At 38.5% G+C, this 21,176-nt stretch overlaps 1 protein-coding gene across 3 annotated transcripts in view; it reads left to right on the forward strand.

Moving 5' to 3' along the window:
• The window catches only part of TMCC3 (transmembrane and coiled-coil domain family 3), a 140,367-nt gene that overhangs the window by 95,283 nt on the left and 23,908 nt on the right, over positions 1–21,176 (forward strand). The gene's annotated exons all lie outside the window — the stretch shown is intronic.

The raw sequence follows: 21,176 nt of genomic DNA on the forward strand, positions 1-21,176 counted from the left end.
GCAAGTTAATCTTTATCTTACTATTTTGATGGTTTGTTCATACAATATATGCTAACCACGTATAGGCAGTGCTCGTGATCCTTTCATATATTTAGTATTCTTTGTGGTGAATGTCACGCTGATGAAAGCAGTTGGCTCTCTAGTTCATGTACAGATTTCAAACTTTTACCTAAATGCTCGGCTCAAACAAATGTAAAACAAATGGCTCTTTCTTCCTGTGCACTTCAGAAAGATGCAAAGAAAAAGAAGGTTGCTCTAGCTGACTTGGGATATCAGCAGAAATTTCGTTTTCTGTGCCGAGATCGTGTATGTGTCAATAAATGAGCTTTACATTTTGAAGTGTAGGGATTAGCTATTTGTGAAGAAAAACGTTTTTTGGGGGGAGAGCCCCTTGGGGGGTGGTGGTGGTGTTTGTTTTCTTTTCCTGTACTGCACATTAGCCGTTCTTTCCATCCCTCCAGCTCATTAATTGACAGTGCTGGAAAGGAGACAGTGTGCTTCAGATTGTTGTGGCATAATGAGATGGTTTAAAAACAGGTAAAAAGGTACACTGTACCTTTACTACTGGAGTCTACAATGCTCTTCATACTGTAAGCTGGGTGCACATGCTAGTTGTAACCCAGTTAAAAATTTTAAGGATTTCCTTTGATTTTCTCTTTGCAAGTTGAACTAAGTAGTTTTTCTTAATTGTTCTTGCCACAAGAATAATGCGCTACCTAGCTTACTGTGGCCATGGAAGAAAGTTGCATACACCTTCAAGGATGGTTTTTGGTATGTTTAAGAGTTAAACCTGAAGCCTCCACTCTGTAGTCTAGCTGATCTTCTTAAAAGCCTAAAGTGTCATGGCTAACATTCAGTGTTGTGTATTGTACTTATTTATTGAAAAAAAAATAAAAATCTCATGCTTAAGGCAATTTTATGAAAGCATTGGGCTTTTGGCTGATTTTGGTGTTTCTTTTCATCACAACTAGCCTCACCTTCCTTCCTGAGACCATGAGAACTGAAAATATAACTCTGTAACAAGTTTGTAGAGTTGTAGGTAACTGCGTTGCTCCAGGGTTTGGGCTTTCCAAGTTGTGTCTGATGTCACAGAACTTGTAATATAATTTCTAGAGGTGGTAGCAGCAGGTTGCGTGTTCCAGATGATAGCAAGAGCTTGCATTAAATCCATTTGTGTTTATTCTGGACAAATAGGAATTTTTCCTGGGTAAATTGCCTGGATAACGTCAACGTTCTTCTTACTGCTTTAACCAGGGGGCTGGAAATGGTCAGTCCCTGTAGCAGCAACAACTGGTGGTATCATATAGGAAAGAAGCAGGATGCTGGTTTTCTTTTAGAGATTGAAAAAAAAAAAAAAAAAAGCATCAGAGCAGTTGGAGTTAAAGCTGCTATTCCCAAACATTCATGGAGAAAAGCACAGTGAGTAGGGTGAGATACATTTAATAAAGCAGCCTGGGGGAAAGAGAGGCGTCAAAGTAGTTGTTGGGTCTCATAGCCTGTATAACAGGCTAATGAGTCCAGTTTGTGGGTGGGCAGGTTTTGAAGGACTTCTCCAGACCTGTAGGTTACTGCCTGTGGCTTTCAAGCTCACCTAAGGATTTTTCTAACGAGAAAGTGAAGCCTTCTCTATGGTCAGGCAAGAAGACTGATCCAAAATTGCAGCTCTATATATGATAGGAAGGCACCGCCAAATTCAGCTTGCAGAAGTGCTAGAACAACTTATTGTGAATATAGCCTTCTGAGTTTGTAAGCAATAGAATCTGAGGGGAAAAGGATTTTAAAATTCCTACTGCAACTAAAAAGCTCCTTTAGTGTAAGACAACAGGTCTCTTCAGTACCTTCTTCTTTGAGGTCCTTTCAAGTATAAGATAACCTGGGCCCTGCTAACAACTCTCCAATGAACCATATGCCACACTTTGTGCAGCGTTCCCAGTGCCTGAAAGAGAGAAAATGCTTCAATGAAGAACAGCTGAGTCATTCTTAACATGGGGGGAGTCATTGGTGCCTAAGGAGGCCAGGTATTTTGAGGGAGAGGCTGGATTCCTGTTCTCTCCTTGGATGAGTCACAAGAGACCCAAGATATGCTGTGCATGGCAGCACAGAGTGGGGCATAAAACCACTATTACTTGTAGTGCAATAGTGTTGGTGCCTTACAGTTTTGGTATTATTTGGTGGGTATAGATTTACAGTTTTGTGGTTACCTTGATTCTGGTAAATCATCCATCCCCAGCTCTAAGAAAGGTACCTTTCCAGGAGAGTTTTCCTGCCTCTCCTTGTCAACTGTATCTGGTCACTCTAAGCTGGATTACTGCAGCTCGCTCAGGGGGTACAGGTGGAATCAATGTGGGCAATACAGCTGTGCAGATTGTTTCAGTTCACCTCTGCTAATCCCAGTTGCTCCAGCTTCACTGTGCTTCACATCCACTACTAGTTGATTCCTCCAACACTTTGAAAACTAATACAAATCTTTCAAAATCAGGATCTAAGCCATGAAATAGGACAAGATTTGGGAACAAAGGTTGCATTTTTAGCTGTCGTGCATCAAGTACTGTTCTTGCTGGAATGTAGCTTGCAGAACAGCTAGAGTGTCATGGTGCTTTCTTAAGGGACTTGGTTTTGTAGTGAGTACTGTGGGAAACTTAGAGATGCTCAAATTCTGGCTACACAGTGCTTCTTAGCATGAAGTCCATGCAGAGGTCTCTACAATTGCAATAGTAACATCCCTGGTGCTCAAACTACTTTGTCTATGCTAACTTATGCCTCATTGTGTTGATTTTTGCTTCTAGAGCATTGTGTCAGGGCTGCCTTTCAGGGCTCTATTAAAGCTGTCATCTCTGAATGCTCACCAGGTTGTCCTCTTTAGATCTCAGAAACCTGTGTACAAATTCTTTTCTGGTTGCTGATCAGGGCATTGCTCTTCAGTCTTGATCTCTTACTACTTGCAGTGCAACAATCCTCCACATTTCATCAGGATTATAAATTTATACATATGACTTTGTAGGAGAAAAATCCTTTTCTAGTACAACTAAAACAGGCGAGTTTCTTTTCTGCATCCCATCAGAAGTCTATGCCGTGATAAGTCCTGCTTTTAACAAGTACCAGATGCTTTAGAGAGAGATGTAGGAAGTCCTAATTATGTAATGTCCTGCACATTGGAGCCTATTCAGAACTTTCTCTTATTAGTGATAGACTTATATGTGAAATTGTAAGAATTTTTCCTTTATTTAAAAACCAAAAAAAGCTTACCTGGAACAGATGTGGTTTATTTATTAACAAATAGAGAGTCTTAATTTCTGTCTTGTTGTGCTTTTATCCTTAGTGAGACTAGCAATAGAATCAGTGTTTTGTGGACGAACTGATTCTTACATGATCACACACACACAAAAAGGCTTACATTAAAAAAGAATACAAAAATCCTCTTGCTTTCTAGTGATGAAAAAACATTCTGTGGAACGTCTCTTCTAATTTTCCATGTCTCTCTTATGATCCCTCCCATTCATCTTGTCTGTAAGCGAGGCAGTCTTTTTGATAATCTCTCCTCATATGGAATTCTTTCTAAATCTCTAATCACTTTCATCATTTGTTCTTGGATTCCCTTTATTTCTTAAAATCTTTAGTACGTTTGGAAGAAATAACATAAAGGGACCTAGAAGGATTAAAAAAGTAAAAAAAACCAAACACCAAAACCCCCAATAAAAAAAAAACAACCCACAAAGCACAAACAAAAAAAAAACCCAAACAAAAAAAAAAACCCACCCAAACCAAAAAACCACCCCACCCAGAGTTTTAGGAGAAAGGGAGATAAAATCTCCCAGAGTTCCTTTAAATGCAAAGATCGCTGTAGAAGAAATGCTTGTTCTGGGCTTTTGTGACTTGTAACCAAACCTCCAGGTATTTTGTGCTCGAAGAATTTATGCACACTTTTCCGACAGTTCCCTCATGTTTTGACATGAGATGAAGATAATTTCATGAGACAGAATATTATTAGGACCTCTAAGCATTGGTTTTAAATCCACGGTGTATCTAGAAATGTGTGAAACCTGTCAAAGAGTAGGCTGCATGACACAGGAGTATTGGGAATAAGAGAGGGAAACCACAACTGTAATGTGAACCCAAAAAGACAGATTAGCTGGTTAGAACTGAAGAAAAGCCTGGTTTGTTCATGTAAAACAGTAATCATGTTTTAATTATTTTATCGTTGTAGGACTGTTTGGAAAACTGTAACTTCTTAATTTTTTTTGCTAGTGCCAGAAAAGAATGTTAGGAAGTTTACAAAGCTGGTATCTTTTTTTGGTATACTTTGAGTTTTGGAATTAAATACATCTAAAAGCTAAAGGTCAATGTTAGGTGTAATTTGTTGTTGTCAAACAGAAAGAAAAGGGAGAAATTGTTGCTGTACAGCTTAGTATAGTTGCTGTGCTCCCCTGATCGTGCAAGGTGAACCTCTTCGGTAGAGTTACAAGCCATAAAGCTTGTATTTTCACCCAATCCATCTTCTCCCTTTCAACCCAAGAAGGCATTTTTAAACAGTAACTAGAAGTGGGGATGCATGTTCTTTTCAAGGTTTAAGCTAATTTTTAGGTTTGGAAGTTTTATACTTAGACCTTCCATAGTTCTTGGTCTCCACCTGCAAAATTCATGTCTCTGAAGATTGTATAGTGTCTCCTTCCCTTTGCTGCATTTTTGATTCATCTTTATTGCAGTAGATGGTATTGCTCGCAGGACTGCGGCATCTATTACCACCTTTTTAAATGTTAGATATATTAAAAAATAATCGTCACTGGGGGAAAATCACCACCCTTCTGCTTTGCTTTCTTTTTGAAGAACACATAATTGTTCTTCTGTCAGGTTGCCAATGGTGATGTAGGGGGGATGTCAACAGCTCTAGATCCCTGGCTTGCTTATTGTCGTCATCTCCATAGGTAAGGCTTTAACTAGGTACCACCTGGCACAATTTCACATTGAGGCTGAGCCTTTAAGGGTTTGTCTGGACTTGACGTCTAACATTGTCCAGGCTAAAAAGAGTGCGACTGCCCATTGTCCAGTTTTAGTTGTTTTGGCACCATTAGCAAATGTGCAGCTTTCATCTTCACCCCCACAGTGAGTGTGGTTTTGGGAAAGACCTGTGTGGGAGATGAGTTTCTATGTAGTGTTGGGGAATGGTGGAATATAATTCTTGTTTTTCATGTATCCAGATAGAATAACTTCACTAAAGGGCATTTGCACTATTGTTAATGAAGGTTGCAAATATCTTTACTATTGAAGTTTGCTGCCCTTCTCTTAGTCTGAAAGGAGGGCAGAAGATTAATATGCAAAGCCAAAAATAAACCTGCTGTTCTAAAGCCTTGACATATGGGACCTGGTATGCAACTGGGATGGCTTGTATCTGTGCAGCTAACCTTTTTCAGACACTCAGCAAGTAAGAACTCCTCTAATGCAGTTTCTTTATATTTTCGTACATAATCTAAGCTTTAATTTAGGGACAAGATTGAGAGTGGAGCGAGGTCTCTGCTGCCTGAGGTATAAAGAATATCTACAAATTGTGAGCTTTGGTGCTCTTTTTGTAGAAAGCTGAAATAAGTCTTTTCTTTTTTTTCCTCAGAAAAAAAAAAAAAAACAAAACAGAAAACCTAAATAATATTGAGAGCTGACCAACCTCATTATTGTTCTGTTTAGGTATTGCAACTGGATAAAATTCTAGAGTGCAGAAGTTATGGAAACCACTGCTACTAATATTTTCTTAGTTACCTCTCTGTTGGACACTGAGACTATGGTGTACTTTAATGGACCTTTAATAGAAAATATTTGGCATCAATTCTAAATACTTCTCTGTTAACCTTTACTAAAGGCTAAAAATGGCTAGAAATGTATAGAAACCTGTTTAGTTTCCTGGCAAAAGTTGAGATGAAAAGAGCAGCCAGTGTGTGTATATCTATGTCATGTGATTTTTGTTAAAGTTAATAGGACTACGACTTTCAAAAAGGCTACTCTCATTTACAAGATACTACACCTTTGGCTTCTCAAGCATTAAATAATATTATTTTTTTTTCTATTAGCTTGTTAATCCTGTGTTTAAAACAAGGCTTTTCAGCTGAAGATGAAGCATTATGGTGGAAGTTGATGTTTTAAAGACAGGGAATGCTGCAATGCTCTGGAGTCAGCTTATGCACACAGGAGGTATTGATTTATAAGGTGAGACAAAGCATTGTGTAGAGTTGGTGGAAATGTAAGTCCTCCATTCTTAAAAAAACACTGATATTTCCTACCAGCACCAAAAATGCAAGTAACACAGCGTACAGGAAATGTGAGGAGTCAATACTTTGGGGTCTGTAAATTATTAGTTTTTAAATCTAAGTGGGCTTTCTGTGCTGCACCACAAGAATTGCTGTGAGAGGAAGAAAAGCCTTGTTAGGGTAAGGTGATGTAGCAAGTTTCTCTGGTTTTACAGCACTCGCTCCTTTTATTCCAAGTTATTCCAGCACGTGTAATACAGAAATTACAATTAAACTAGTGCTCATTGTTCAAATGCAAAATGATATAAATATGCAGAAAATGTGCTGCTTTATACCAGCATGTCTGTACAGGTGAGTGATGCCCAAAGATCAAACTGACAGACCAATTAGAACTGGTTTTTAACACTTTTCTAATTCAGGGCAGTACAGCTTAGTAGCATACTGTACTGTAAGCATGCTAAGGACTTCTGAAGATTCACTATTTTGTCCTCATTTCCTAGGAGATAAATTTAAAACAAATGGATGGTGTCTGTCTGTTGAACTCCAGTGGTCACTGTGTTTTGGATTACAATAGACAAGAAGCTTTGGTTGAAGGATGCAGACAGCTGCAAGGAAAGGTGGAAGCTTTGGAACCATGTAGGATCAAACCCAGTACTAGTCTCAAAGAGACATTTAGTGTTAGAAGAACTAAATGAACAGACCGTGTGGAGTAAGAGTTGCCTAGATCAGGTGTGAGGAACTCTTTCTTAAGGAGGGCCAAAGAAGACTTTTGGCTGTGCACTTATTCATAGCTTCTCCTCCAATCTGCAGCATTGCAGGTTGCCACCTTCACCGTGCCAGCTTTCCCAAAGCTGCTCAGAGTTATCTTGTGTCAAGTCCATTAACAGTACCCTAGCACGGAGCTCCTTCACCCGCTCTGTGGTCATATTGTGCTTACAGATTCTGCACCCCTCCCAGTGCCAAGCTTCTTCACTCCGTGTCCCGGGGCTGAGGAGCAGGGGAAGCATGTCTGCCCAGAAATGAGTCACTCCCACTTTATCTCTCTTTTTTTTTTTTTTTTTTTTTTTTTTTTAAAGAACTATCTAAATGTTCTAGATGCTGTAAGTGAGACAGAATTTCATCTGTGAATTTTGAATGTACTGGTCTGGAGCCTTTGAATCCACACTTTGATATTTGTGCTGTGTGTGGACACTGAATTATCAGTGTCAATAGTGTCATACCAGTGTCAATATATTACAATTATTTTAAAATAACAAATTTTTATTATCTTACGTAAGTCTAGAAGAAACATGAGTTCAAATCTGAAAATTATAGTAACAAGGAAAGGACAGGAGAAGTGCTTCTTGCTGTTGGGGGTGGGACACATTAAAGAAAGCAAAGGAAGAAAACGTAATAAAATATAGTTAGTGTGAGAGTGACTAATACAGTAAAAATGTTAATGACGTCTTTTTGTTGAGGCATTTTGTTGAAGGAAAGCTTAGCTAAATGTCAACTTCTGGAACCCTTTCTTCTCATATCTACTTCAATTCTACTGTTTACAAATAACATTCTGATCCATTGGGTTCTGAAGAGGATGCATCCTGCATCACATGCCTTTGGATTCTCTTTGGTCTGGTAAAATAAACTTGACTGCACTTATTGAATTATGTGTCTGGCTTTTTTTTTTTTTTTTTTTTTTTACTTAAACCACTAAGAAGAATCTGTGATGTATTGAAGCAGGTGTGAAAAATTGGATTTGGCTGGAATCAGGCTAAAAATTTATGGCAGAGGTCAGGTGTAATTTTCATGTTTCTCTTCTTGACTCTACACAGATGACTTGAAAATAAAATGAAATGCGTCAATACTTGGTATTACTCCAGTTACTGAGGCATGTACATAATACGGGGGTGTGTGGGTCTTACTATGTTAGGAATCTTTGTTTTACTAGAAGTTTTGGCAGAAATAACACAATTTTGTGTCATGGTTGTCCCTGATACTCATTTTCAGATCAGCAAAGTATCTCTTCACACAGATTTCTGATTTCTTTCTTCCCCCTTCCCTCTTACATCTAGAAAAAGTGGGCATCTTTGTTCATTTCTCCTCCCTCCATATCTTAAGGAAGAAATCTGTTTACATCTTGTCACATGTAACCAGTCCTTTTTTGGAGCAAATTACACAATTTCAGTTTTGATGAACAAAAGAAGGATGACAGCCTGTTCCTAAGACAAGAGTTAAAGGGATATCTTAGCCAGGTAGTAAATGGCAACAGACTGATTCGGTAGCTGCCAGGCTCCTGTTGGACTAAAATGTGTCCAGAAGGCTGACGGTGAGTTTGCCATACTCTTACATTGCTGACCTGCTCAGCTTTTTGCGAAGGTCTCTACAGTAGAACCCTTTCTTTGCACGTGAATTCATGCAATGGGGGGGCACTCAGGTTCTTCTGATATATAGCACCATCACTAACAGGTGCTGCTGGCCCTGATGAAGGCCTGTGATCTGTACAAGAATTATGCTCCTTCTGTCCAGTGCAAGTGGGTTGTATTTGGTAGACCTTTGTACCAGAGGCATGGGAATGCTGGGGGGTGAGAGAGAGTGAAAGCATTTCCTAACAAGACCCAAGGAAGGCTTAAGAAAAGAGTGAAGACAATGAGAAGATCTTTGACAATCAGTGAGAGTTTCTCCTCTGTTTGACAGCAAGTATATACAGAAATACGGAGGCTGTCTGTGTTTGCCCTTGCATGTTCTGTTTCCCTAAACTATATGGATGTGGTCCGTAGTAATTTGTCTTGGGAAGCACCAAGGACCATTAGTGTCTGTAAAAGCTAGATGCTTACTACTAGTGGTAAAGGAGGTCTGCCGTTATCAGGTCATTCCATTGTGTCTTTCCAGTGTTAACTCCTATGGTATTCTCTCTCTAATGCACAGAGAGATCCTATTGAGCAAATCTTCTATTTCTGATATTTATGAAACTGTCTTCCTATGGATTTCTGCCTGAGGGGCATCATTGGGCCTTGCAATATAAATTAAATTTAGAAAAAAGATGCACCTGTCTTTTCTGTGTGGTTTTTATGCCTCCAAGGAACCTTTTTTTCCCCTGTTTCCTTCTCTCTTTTTACTAAGGAACTGGAAAGTCTTGGATTACAGGTGAATGTTCAGGAGAATAAGACATGACCTGACAAAGCTCAGACTGAAAGTGATCAAGTGGAATCTCTAGTGACATTTATAAAACTTGGTGTCAAGATTTTGTTTGTGATTTGTTGATGCCAGAAGCTATGATGTTCTTTTAGGTTTGGGAAACTGGGCTTTGGTGCAGTAGCTTACAAATTGTTCTTTCACAAAGTGTTTTGACCTATATTGCCATTTTTCATGCATATTTTAGGTGGGATTTCTCATTTACTAGTGAATATGTACATTATACTGTAGTGTATGTGCTAACAGCTCTTTAATTTTGAAGAAGTACTCTTGCAATGAAGATACACCCACTTGTGGTGTTTTGAAACAAATAGCCAAGCCCTTGTTTCAGTTATTCTTGTTTGGACTTGAGAGAGTCAACTAGAATAATCTTTGTGTGCTCTGTACCATTATGCAGTGTGGCAGTTAATGTCAGAGAAGGTTGAAGTTCAGTGATGTGTTTGAAGACTAGCTGTGTTTTGAAATGAAGTCTAGAGCAGTGGTGACGATGTTAGCCTAAGGCTACGGTGACATGGTTTTAGGCTACTGTGACAGCTCTCAGCCCTTGTGTAACAATGGAAGTCATTTAACCTCTCTGAAGAGAATATGACTTCTCCCAGTGTGCCCAGGGGAGGGGATAAACACTGTGAAGGACACATATTTCAGAATCATTAGCCATCTGTGTGGACTTTAAAAAAAAGCCTCTGACTTATTTGTGGGGATCCAAAAATATGCAGCAGATACACATACCTGCTTTCCACAACAGACAGATTTTAAGACTCTCTGCCACAGGTGCTTCTTCCCCCCCAGAATTGTCTAAGTCTTGTGTAACTGTTTGAAATTGGGCATCTGCTCTGACAGTAGTTGTGTACACCCTCTGTAGCTGAAAGGAGTACAACTCTTGCAGGTGGTCTCTGTTGATTTGGTAGGTTCTTAAACTAAATCACATACAGGTGAGCATCTGAAGCCGGGTGTGACTCGATCCCCATTAAATAGCTGTGTAGCAGTGGATATTGCAGGCACTGCAGAAAAGATGCAAATTTCACCATTTTTCATGCATTTTAGGACTAGATGTATGTACTGAATATCTAGACATCTGTGCCAAATCAAGTTTACTCTTGAGTGGGACTTAGAGTTCCTTTTATTAGGCAGAAAAGCAAAAGGCTTTTGTGTCTCTCCCTCTTGCACTGTGCATTCTTAATATTACTGAATCTTCATTTCAATTATGCATAACTGCACAAAACCTTTTTTTTTTTTTAAATCTCTGTCTTTTGCCAGCTTTGCCATTATGCCTAGAAACCATTGGTCTCTGGGTGATCAAAAATTTGGCAGTACAGGATGTTACCTTTCCTTTCCCCTCTTCTCTCTGTTTTGGCTCAATTATGATTATTACAGAGTGCTCCTGCTGTGAGTACTGTACAGAAATGCATTGTTTTTCTCTGTGTAGTTAATCCAGAATTAAATTGTGGATGGATTGCTTTTTTTTTTTTTAAATAAATGAAGAAAGGTGAAAAAATACCAATATGTGACTTGGAAAGAAGGAGAGTAATCTGGAGTTTACCTTATCATTACTGCAAGAAAGTAAAAGATTGCTTCTGTAAATCTGTAGGGCTCTCTTTAATTCTGACAGCAGCACGTGCTTCTGATAATGTTAGGTTTGTCAATGTTTTGCACTTTGTTAGTGGTACATTGAATTGGAATTAGACTGATACTGACTTCCACGTGTTGTCTTGTGGGAGACTTGAGGCTGCAGGCAGATGAGATCACTACCAGGGCAGTCCCATCAGCTGTGTCCTGCTCTTGCATAAATCATCAGCAGCACTGGGTGATTTCAGTGGTGCAGGATTAGACCTTCTGCAGATGCTATTTGTAGTAATTTCATTAATGAAAACAGGCATTTATGAACTTACAGCATGTCAGTAAGTAGTCAGAAAGAGACAAGCTTTTAGTGATAGGAGCTGGGGGCACACAGCTACAGTCTAAAGTATTTGTATTGTCTGTTATAGGTGTTGCTGATGGGGGGTGGGGTGGGAAATTCTTTCAGCAAAGTAGGCATTACAAGGTTCAGAAATCCAGAACCTGATTTTTGAAAAGCCTAAGGCAGAAGTTTCTGTAGGAATTTTTAGAACGTGGAATTGGAAAGTGTGATTGAACCTGTTTCTTTGTGTATATACTACTTTGTGTTTGAAGTAAGCTATTATTTTCAGTACATTTTTCTATTGGTTTAAGGAGTTCATCTTAGCTTGCCTGCCCTAAAGCAAAAGATGTAATGATAGGATATATTAGACACTTGTTTATTCCTCATGTATATATCAGACCTCAGTCTACCTTAACCTTTTTGGCAGGTTCTGCCAATTAAAATGAATCCTCCCTAAGAAGCAGCAATCTAGTTTTCTAAGACTAGGTGTAAAGTTGTATAGTGTTTCAGCATCACATCTTGTCAAGAAGTGCTGTGTGGTAAGTTTTCAATGTCACTCTCATGTTTACGTGAGACTACTTTATGCCCAGATGCTGGCAAGTATTAGTGCTGTCATGTTCATTTTGTAAAGTAGGTGTGGCTGAAAAAGCAGCCCATATAGCACAGTAAGAGAGTACACAGGGGTAGAAGAGCAAAGAAGGCTGAAGTTTGGGGTGGAAAGACTGTCTTGGAGCACTGCTTTTCTATTTAAGCATGTATAGAATTTGTACTCAATGTCTCCAACAGAGGTCCAAACTTAGAGGGTGCCTGAGAAAATACGTAACTTAACTTGCATAAATCCTGGCCTTCCAGAGACAGATGATACTGTGTCCTAATTCTTTTGAAACTTTTAGTTGTTATGATGATCTTCTAATTTCCTCTATTCCAATCTTCAGAGTAAGAATGCATTAGTTCCCCTTGTAAGTGCTTCTTCAGCATGATCTGTCAGTGAATTCCCCAAACTGTAATGTCTTCTTTTCAGAATGTGCCTTGTAATCTTCAGTATGTCATTGCTTTTGCTATTCATAAATGGACATTTTGAAGAGAATAGGTGAAAGGAGGGAGCTGGGGGAAAGAGGAAATTTCTTCGCTTTATCTACAGGCTCAAATCAGTGCCTGAGGCAAGGAAATTTGTGTCTGATCATTCAGACTCATAGCTCCTCAAGTGTAACTGTGTAGTTGTGCCTGCCTGCTTGCAGCCAGCAGTACGTAGGGAGTTGCAGCACTGGTCCCTGTTCCTGCAGACACACAGCTTATCTTGCCACTTTCCCTCACTTTGTCTTTCTCTAGCAACGAGAAAACAAAGGCTGTTCAGCCTTATACCATTATTACAGATGCTGATTCAATTAACTTGTACTGAAGTTGTTAATATGGAAACTGAAATCTTAACTGAGGACTTGGGTTAGAATTTGCATATTTAAAGTGGAGAAAGTAATTTTATGTGCAAAACAGAACCCTCATACTGGTTTTGTTTTTTTTAATAATATTTATATCTGATTGTAGGAAAATAAAGGACTACAATTAATATGTAGACTATCTATTAAGATAGCTTTAAAATGCCACATAGAGTTAAAGTCATACTACTAATATCCCTTGCACATTGAAATAGAGTCTTTAATTTCTATTTTTAAGAAGAAATTTTTGTCTCTGGTTACATCCAGTGTAGCTTGCTAATTTTAGGGGTGTGAACTCTTCATGGTTTAGTGAGACAAAGTTTTAATAGCTGTGTCTGAATACTTGTTTAAAATTTATCACTGTATGTTTCTATGTAGGGCCAACTATGTTGCTTATGATGTTGCTGTTTTGGTAACCAACAGGCTGATGGACTGATAAATACATACTTTTATTAATGTAGGGTTAGTGAATTGGAAATGGGAAGAAATTATCATTCCAAGATGATTTTTGAACAGTCTAATTTCTTAATGTACTGAATCATTGTGTCAGTGTGTTTTAATACTACAGAGTTGGCATGGAAGCGTTCTATTTGAGCTGACACTTTAAAATTTATATACAAAAGTGAACTTGCCGTATATTTTACTAGTGAACACATGAAGCAATATCTTTATTTCCTGTAGTAATTATTCTTTGCTAAATTTGGGGAAGCTTTTATTTTAGAAGGGTAGTGGCTGGTAGCATCCAGTGCTGTGATTAACATACTGGGAAGATTCAAATCTGAGTGCTCTGAGACTTTAGTGATAAAGTTGCGTCGTTCTCTGAAATGTCTTTTCCTCCTGGGGCAGACAGGTCTATCTGTTGTCATTATCTTCGCAATAGCAATAAGATTTAGGAGACAGTCATGTTAACAAAGGTACAAAGTGTCCTCAATTCAACAGCTCATTTCCAAACACGAAAAACCCTCGGCATTATCACAGCAGATGTGCTTGCTTATTTGAATGTTGAATGCTCAGAAGGATTCCTTAGGCTAACACTATGCTTAACTTTCTTCTACCTGAGCAGGCTTTGCATTGTTTATTCAGCCCTTTGTCATTTTAAAAAGGGAGAATGACTGAAGATGATGTTCATGCATTATTTGAAATTGTAAGTATATATTATATATTCTGCATCACTTCTGTATACGTTTTTTCCAGAAGTGAACAAATTGACAATGTGAAAATATTGCAGTGTTCTGATATTTGAACTTCTCAGAAGACACACTTGTATTTTTAACCTCCTTATCCTGAATTATATCAAGTCATCCCCCTGTTCCCACCAAAGTAATGGACTCTCTCTACTGTATAAAGCTCTTTTCTGGCAAGGTGTGTTCTTCATGCAACATGGCTCACCGAAAATAAGTTGTTTTTTTTTTTTTTTTCTAAGTGGACTCAGAACTCGATGTTCTTGATATTCTAGATATTATTCTTGCAGGTGACAAATGAAGTTTCCTAGTCGCTATGCATTAATTTAAAACGGCCAGTTTGCACCAAATATGTATTTTGAGTAGTAACAATTTTAGACTTGGGGTTGTCTGTGTTTTGTGGGAGGGAAGAAAAGAGGACAAGGATGTAATTTTATTGCCATAATACATGCCATTGTGTGTTTTCTTTTATTTTATACATACATACACACATACGTGTATATGCATTTATAAAATATTTAAAATATTTATACCCTTTCTATATTTTATGTATTTAACCTTTCTTTTCCTTTTAGAAAAATGAGCACAAACAGAATGATGAATACTGTATTTATCTTAGAAACTCTGTCTGATCTTTGCCTCCAGTGTTTTGCTGTGGGAGGGAAGATTGTAAAATTACACCGTGTGAAATGCATAGAATGTGATTTTTTTTTAATTTTTTTTTTTTAAGCTATATTTCATACCAGTCCCTGCAGTTTTCCATCTCTGGGAACACTTGTATAGAAATTGTAGTTTATCAACTTTGTTATGAAAAGACAAAGTTGAGAGAATAGACGCAAGGACTATGAAGATTAGGAAGTCACTGTTAAGCATTGTTCATCTGCAAGCTACCACAAGAAAAGAGAATTTTATTGCTGTTGGCTCAGGACATACCCTCTTTGGGGATTTAATGGCCAGTATGAATTACAATAGCAACATGTATTAATTATTTTTATTTTAAACATTAGTATTTCAGTTGCTACTACTCTTGCATGTGACACTATGACTTTAGCCACATGTCTCATAAATTGAATTGTCTATGATGCTTGTGGTGCTGATAGTACTTAGATAAGGTAACAAAGCACCAGTGCTATCGTATCAGCATATATTTTTCTTAACGCTACAAAAAAAACCAGAGATCCTCTAAATATCCTAAAGATTCCTCATGTTACAGCTCTGAATACTGTCCAGAGCTTTTATGAAACTGATGGATCGTTTTTCAGATTCTTCGGGGATTTTTTTTCCCAGTCTGAAGCATGGAGATTTCCCATCACCTCCTAGACTAACCTTTCTCTTCTCTTCCCTCTGTGTCCATTTCACTTTGGACTAATACATTCTTAGCCCTTTTGTCTCATTAGCTTTCATCTCCCTTTGGTACCTTTAAATTGTTTGTTAAGAGATTCAGATACTTACTTCCGAAGTATTTACTTTTTTAGTCCTTTAGAACTAGAAATGGTATGTTCCACTATGTAAATAAAAAGAGAATAGGTAAATTTCCCAGTGAAGATTAGCCTGTTTAGGTTTGTGCATAGAATTTAAATGGTTAACTTTGTCCTTGCTGTTTAAGAGCAGGGGCAGAATGGCAAATCAGGGTGAATGTAATCAAGGTGAAAATAAAACATGGACTTTGTCTTCAGTGTTTGTGCTGGAAACAAGGTTACTTAGGACTAACCCCCTCTCAGAAGAATAGCCATGTAGGACCTCTTTGCAAGAGAGAAAGGAATACTCCAAGTAAATAAAGGTCTTAGTATTACCTCAGTGACAGGGAAGGCTTTAAAACAAATAGATTTCTGAGCAAATTTTCAAGGAGAGAATAATGAAAGACTTAATTAAAGACTTGAAGGTAAATAGAACATGAAATAAACTTAACTTTTTTTTCAACCAGTGGTGGATCTGCCAGTTAATGTGGTCTGTTATTTTAGCAAGGGTAAGCACGTCTGCTGAATTCCCTGTGCTTAGAATATGAGTGTGGCCCCGAGTCAGTCTTGCCATGGTGCCATGTGATAAACAGTATGTGGAGATTTCACAGGGGACAGAGAAATAGAAGAGAGATGGGGTTAGAGTTGGTTAATAATCTTGCAAAGCATCTGGTATAATTTTCATTTAAGAAAAGGGAGGAAGTTTCTACTATAAAATTAACTTTCATTTAACGTATGTGTAGCCTGCACCTATGCACCAGTAACAAGGAGAAAAGGTTGAAATCAAGTTTGGGTGTAGAAGAGAAAGATCTAGCTGCAAGTAAAGGTAGTAAATCAAGATAAAATTTTTATTCATGGGAATAATGATGTTCTGAAATTACTTTCCAAACTTGAGTAGTAGGAAAAATACATTACTTCTTTTGAGAGGAAGCCTGATAAGTTTATGAAAGTAACTTCAATGTTAGGAGCCAGGAATTTCCTTTAAGTCCTTTGTTTCTATCCTGGAAATTATTTTACATATTTCCTGAGGCTTTTGCATCTTTCAGGTCTGTTGAAGTGAACGTATTCTGTCTAATAAATGTGACAGGACACTGGTGACCTCAAAGGTAATGAGCCCAGACATCTTGTGAAAATAATTTTTATGTGTCCTTACCAGCTACTTATACATTCTTGTGGGGAGTGGAAGTCAGACCCAATTTGACCATTATACACTGGCTGGCCTGCTGGTCCATCAGTAAGCAGATTGTTTTAGATTATCCACAGAATATGCTCTCCTGCCCACCTGCTGGGCCAGAAAGGTTGTGCAAGGGACACTAATGAAGTTGGAGCCATCATAAAGGACAATTAAGGACACGGGAAGAAGCAGAAAGTATTCTTACAGCATTTTAGGTGCTTAAGAGAATCTGAGGGCACAGAGAAATGGGCAGTGAGGGGATCTGGGAAGATGTTGCTGGTGATGTTGCTGTAGGAAATGAGTCTAAGGTCTATATTGTACTATATTTCATTGGTTTTGCTTAACTAATACTTCTGCTGGATTGCAGGGGATTATACAACAAGCTGTCCCTGCCACTTCTTCTCTATCAATTCGAATATATCCAAAGAAATACAGCAGTTGTTCCACACTACCATTCAGGCTGAGCAAAGGTTCAAATCTTTAAGAGGTAATGGATAATATTGCTCTGTTTGTGGTAGAGAACTGTCAGGTCCCCTGTCTCATGCTTTTCACAGGAATATAGACAAACTTGTATCTCAGTTCAAATGAAATTATTACGTTAAACTGCTTAGCTAACAATCCAATCCATTTAGTGATGGGTAAGCCTTAATTTTGCTTAATGGTGTTAGACTAAAATACATATTCACTAGAGCCTTTTGCTCTAGCTGCTGGTTCTGATACCCTCCAGGCGTACTGGAAAAAGTTATATGATGGGCAGTGTGCTTCTGGAGTTTGTAGCCTGGGCAATTTAAGCCAACCACAAATTATTTCTTAAAAAATAGTAATGCTGTGTTAACGCATAAATGTTCTTGCCCATAGTGCTCACCAGTTCAAGCATTAAGTCACTGCATAACAGAAGATTTATGTTCAAGGGACATCCGATGTATTATTTAAAAATGGATTGGCTAGACTTTGTGGGCATATGTGGTTTCTAGCAGTGATTTAGAGATGCTTCTTGGAAAATTCGTACAATTTGTCATAGTAATTGTGGCTCATCTGTCAATTGCCAGTTACAATGAAATTGGGCTGTTAGTGTCTAAAGCAGTTACTGGTATTTGCTTTTGAGCTGTAGAACTGTAGACAACTTGCTTAACATACAGGCTGTGCTCAGGTATGAGGTTTCCTATTTAGCTTCTTTAGTAACCTTAGAAGCAGGTGCCTGTCTGCTGGTCCTGAACACAGTCTGATGCTGCTGTCTTTGGGCTGACCATCAGAACCAGCCCTGCAAAAGAGTTCTCTCTCTCTCTCTCTGTCTGTGGAAACAAGTTTTTAATCATCTGTGGTCTCCTCTGCATTGTGTTGCTAACAATGATGACACCCAGAAGCATGACAACCAGAAGCATGGAGTTAATGTGGGATCAAGTTAGCCACTTGATGCATAACTGGTGCTTATTCAGCTGCCAATCAAGTGTACCATGTGCTCTCTGATAGTGTCTATGACTACCATAGAACTCTCCCATGAAAGGCAGTTTTATACACTAACTTGAATGAACTTTTCAAATCAGCAGGGTTGTGATGAATTGACAGAAGTGTGTTAATAGTGAAAGCTCTATTAATGATTTACCCGAAGTGCTTGGGTAAAGGTGCTCTAGCATGTTGGAGTCATGTGGAGTGTAGAAAGAGAAAATGGGCCTGCCAGAGAGAGCTCTGGAGGAGCATTGGGAAGGCAAGTTTGATTTGAATGCAACGTCCCAGCCAATACTTTTGCTCTTAGCAGCAAATAAGTGGCTAGAGAAAGCACTGTGAAGGCAGGTAAATGAATTCAAAATGAGACAGTGTGCCTTTGGGAAGGCAAAACATGTCAAGTGAACAAGAAGATATTGACAGCAGACCAGTTTGATCTGGTGTGGTGCTTGGTGTTACTCAAAGTGCTTCCTGCCGCAATTGATGTGCACAGTTATTTTAGTATCCACCGCATTTTGATGTGCCTGTTTCCTATCACACCATTGCTGTCTTAGTTGAGAACAAGTGCCCTTCACTGAGAACAAGTACCATAGGAAGTGTTTGTGTTGATACATATAGAACATGTCATTGAAAATTTTAGATGGGGGCTAGTTCCTTTTTTTTTTTTGGCCATTTCCATGGTTGCATTTTTATTGAAAACTAAAATCTTAGCTTTTAGTTTTAAACAATTGTTGATTTTTTTCACCCACGCTCCATGAATTAATTTAAGATTCATAGAAGACTAGTGTAACTAAATTTGGATACATGCTTCATGTGGCAGGGGATAAATGGAAAATTCTCGACAATCTACATTGTGAATTCTCTCTCCAAGAACGCAGCGTGTTCATTGCTGTCTAGTGGTTTGGGTTTTTGCCACACTTAATTCTGTTTGGCAGTGTTTCATTGTCTTCAGGTGCATAGTATAGTGATGTTTCTGATAATTTTTTTGAGAATCTGGATTCATCCATGCTTGCGAACACAAAAAGCAATTGATGTTAGTCAAATATTTGAAATGCCTTTCTGCACTGCTTAGCTGCCACACAGTGTGGAAGAATGGTCTTTACTGCAGTAGCTCTGGATGCTGCTTCTGAAACTCTGGATCTAGGTGTCTTGACAGAGCTCTGGGGGTTTTTGGTATGCTTCATTCCTGTGCATGACATTAATATTTCACTTTCGTGAGCACTGAAGCAAGAAAATCATGACCTGCATAAAAAAATTAACAAATGTTGCCTTTTTTGGAACGGATTGTTGCATAGTATCTTACCAAGTGTTAAGTGTTTAACAGCTTGTATATGCCTAGTGCACTTTCATTAGAAAAATAAAATCTGACTTTTAATACGTGTTGGGCTTTGCTGCATACAAGGTTGGATATTGCGGTTAACTGTTTAGCTCTGGTTCAATTTTTTTGCTTGCCAAACTTCAGACATCCATGTTAAGATTAATAATCTAAAGAACTAAAGCTTCAGTTGACAGAGAATTTTTTTTTTTTTTTCAGAATGTTCTTATTACCTTTTCTAATACCCGACACACAGAGCAGGATTGTCCCAAGAAAACATTACAAAGGGTGTAAGCTATTTGGCGCAGGTATTTGCTGTCCTATGACTAGTTGATGAAAATCTCTTTTATGAGTATATTTAAGAGAAAAAAAAAATAAAATCAATAGAGTTTTAAAATAGCATGGAGTACTCAGGCATAACAGTTAAAGCTGTTGTAACCAACAGCTTGGGGTTCTTAAGTCAGGAAATGTGCACAGAGGAGTCTCAACAATGACAAGCTCTTGTGGGTTGATTTCAAACTGGAGTGCAGTCACCTCTCTTCAGTGGTGAATTATTTAAGTATATAAACCAATTCCAGCCTCCCATGATTTTAAAGGTAACTAGATGGCATTACTTGTGTTATGAATTTACTGAAGAGGTAAGAACAGTGTATGTAAATCAGGTGCTGCCCGCAGTCCATTTAAGCACTCTGGCTTGCGTACAGTACCATTTTTCAAGTTATTCCTGTCAACATTAAGCAGTGATGAATGTGTTTTTTTGGGAAGCTCCATTCAGGTCATGGCTGGTGGGGAATATTACAGCATGATTACTCTTTTAATGGGAGAGATGTGTGGCTCAAACCCTGTTGATTAATAACGTACTGAAAAAATGGTCCAAAACATGGTCTTAACAGGAATAAGATAACAATTAGAGTCAACATGATTCATAGAAATAGTGCAGCATGAGTAAGCTGTTGCTGAACTAAGGAATGGAGTGTGTTGGACACCTTGTGTATTCCCCACCATCTTGCTTGATGATTGGGAGGCTGTGTTTGTGAAGCGTGCCTCCTGCACAGCAAGGTGGTCCCAGCACTGTAGAGGCTGAGGGCAACAAGTTCGCTGTTGAAGAATAAAAAAAGCAAGCCCGAGAACACAAAGCAACACACTAGCATGCCCTCTTTCAGTGACAGTGCATTCTTCAAAACATGTCTGTGGTATGAGGACACTTTTCCCCTTGTTGTGGCGTGTCCTCACTCCCGTACTCTCTTTTGTAATCTCTTCATAAATCTCAGTCTCCAGTGGCCAGAGCTCCTCAGTAGAGGCAGAGGAATGCCATTGTCTTTGCTGTCAGTTTGGTGGTTGGGGTGTCTTCCTTGAAGCTGTGAGTTTGAACATGTCTGAAGCTGAAGAGAGCCTAGAACCCAACTGTTATTTCCTTGATGAACAATCTTAACTAGCAAGGCTACAGGTTATTTTTTCCCCCATGCCTGTTGCTGAAGACGCATATGACTAAACACGTGATTCATCTTTGGAGTATTTCTTCCGCATTGATTTCTGCAGTCATGATACATTTTGCATCTGAATTGATTCCCCTGGCAACAGATTGTGATATCAGTGCCCTGGACTACTATGAAGTCACTGCAAAGAAATCCCTGGAGAATGAGGGAATAAACTCTTCAAGAAAATGGATTTTTTTTTTTTTTTTTTTTAAGGCATGTGAAATAACAGGAAAAAGAATTCAGGAAATGACTGGTGAAGTGCATCTCACTTGAAACAGTGACATTTGCCTTAGTACAAAGTCTTCAGACTACCTACGTTAGTTCTCTTGTAGGTTATTTAGAGTCACGGCTCTGTTTCAATCAGCTAAAACTGCTTTTAAATTATTACTTACCA

Source organism: Chroicocephalus ridibundus, chromosome 1 (genome assembly GCF_963924245.1).
Source record: "Chroicocephalus ridibundus chromosome 1, bChrRid1.1, whole genome shotgun sequence".
Classification (NCBI taxonomy): Eukaryota; Metazoa; Chordata; class Aves; order Charadriiformes; family Laridae; genus Chroicocephalus; species Chroicocephalus ridibundus.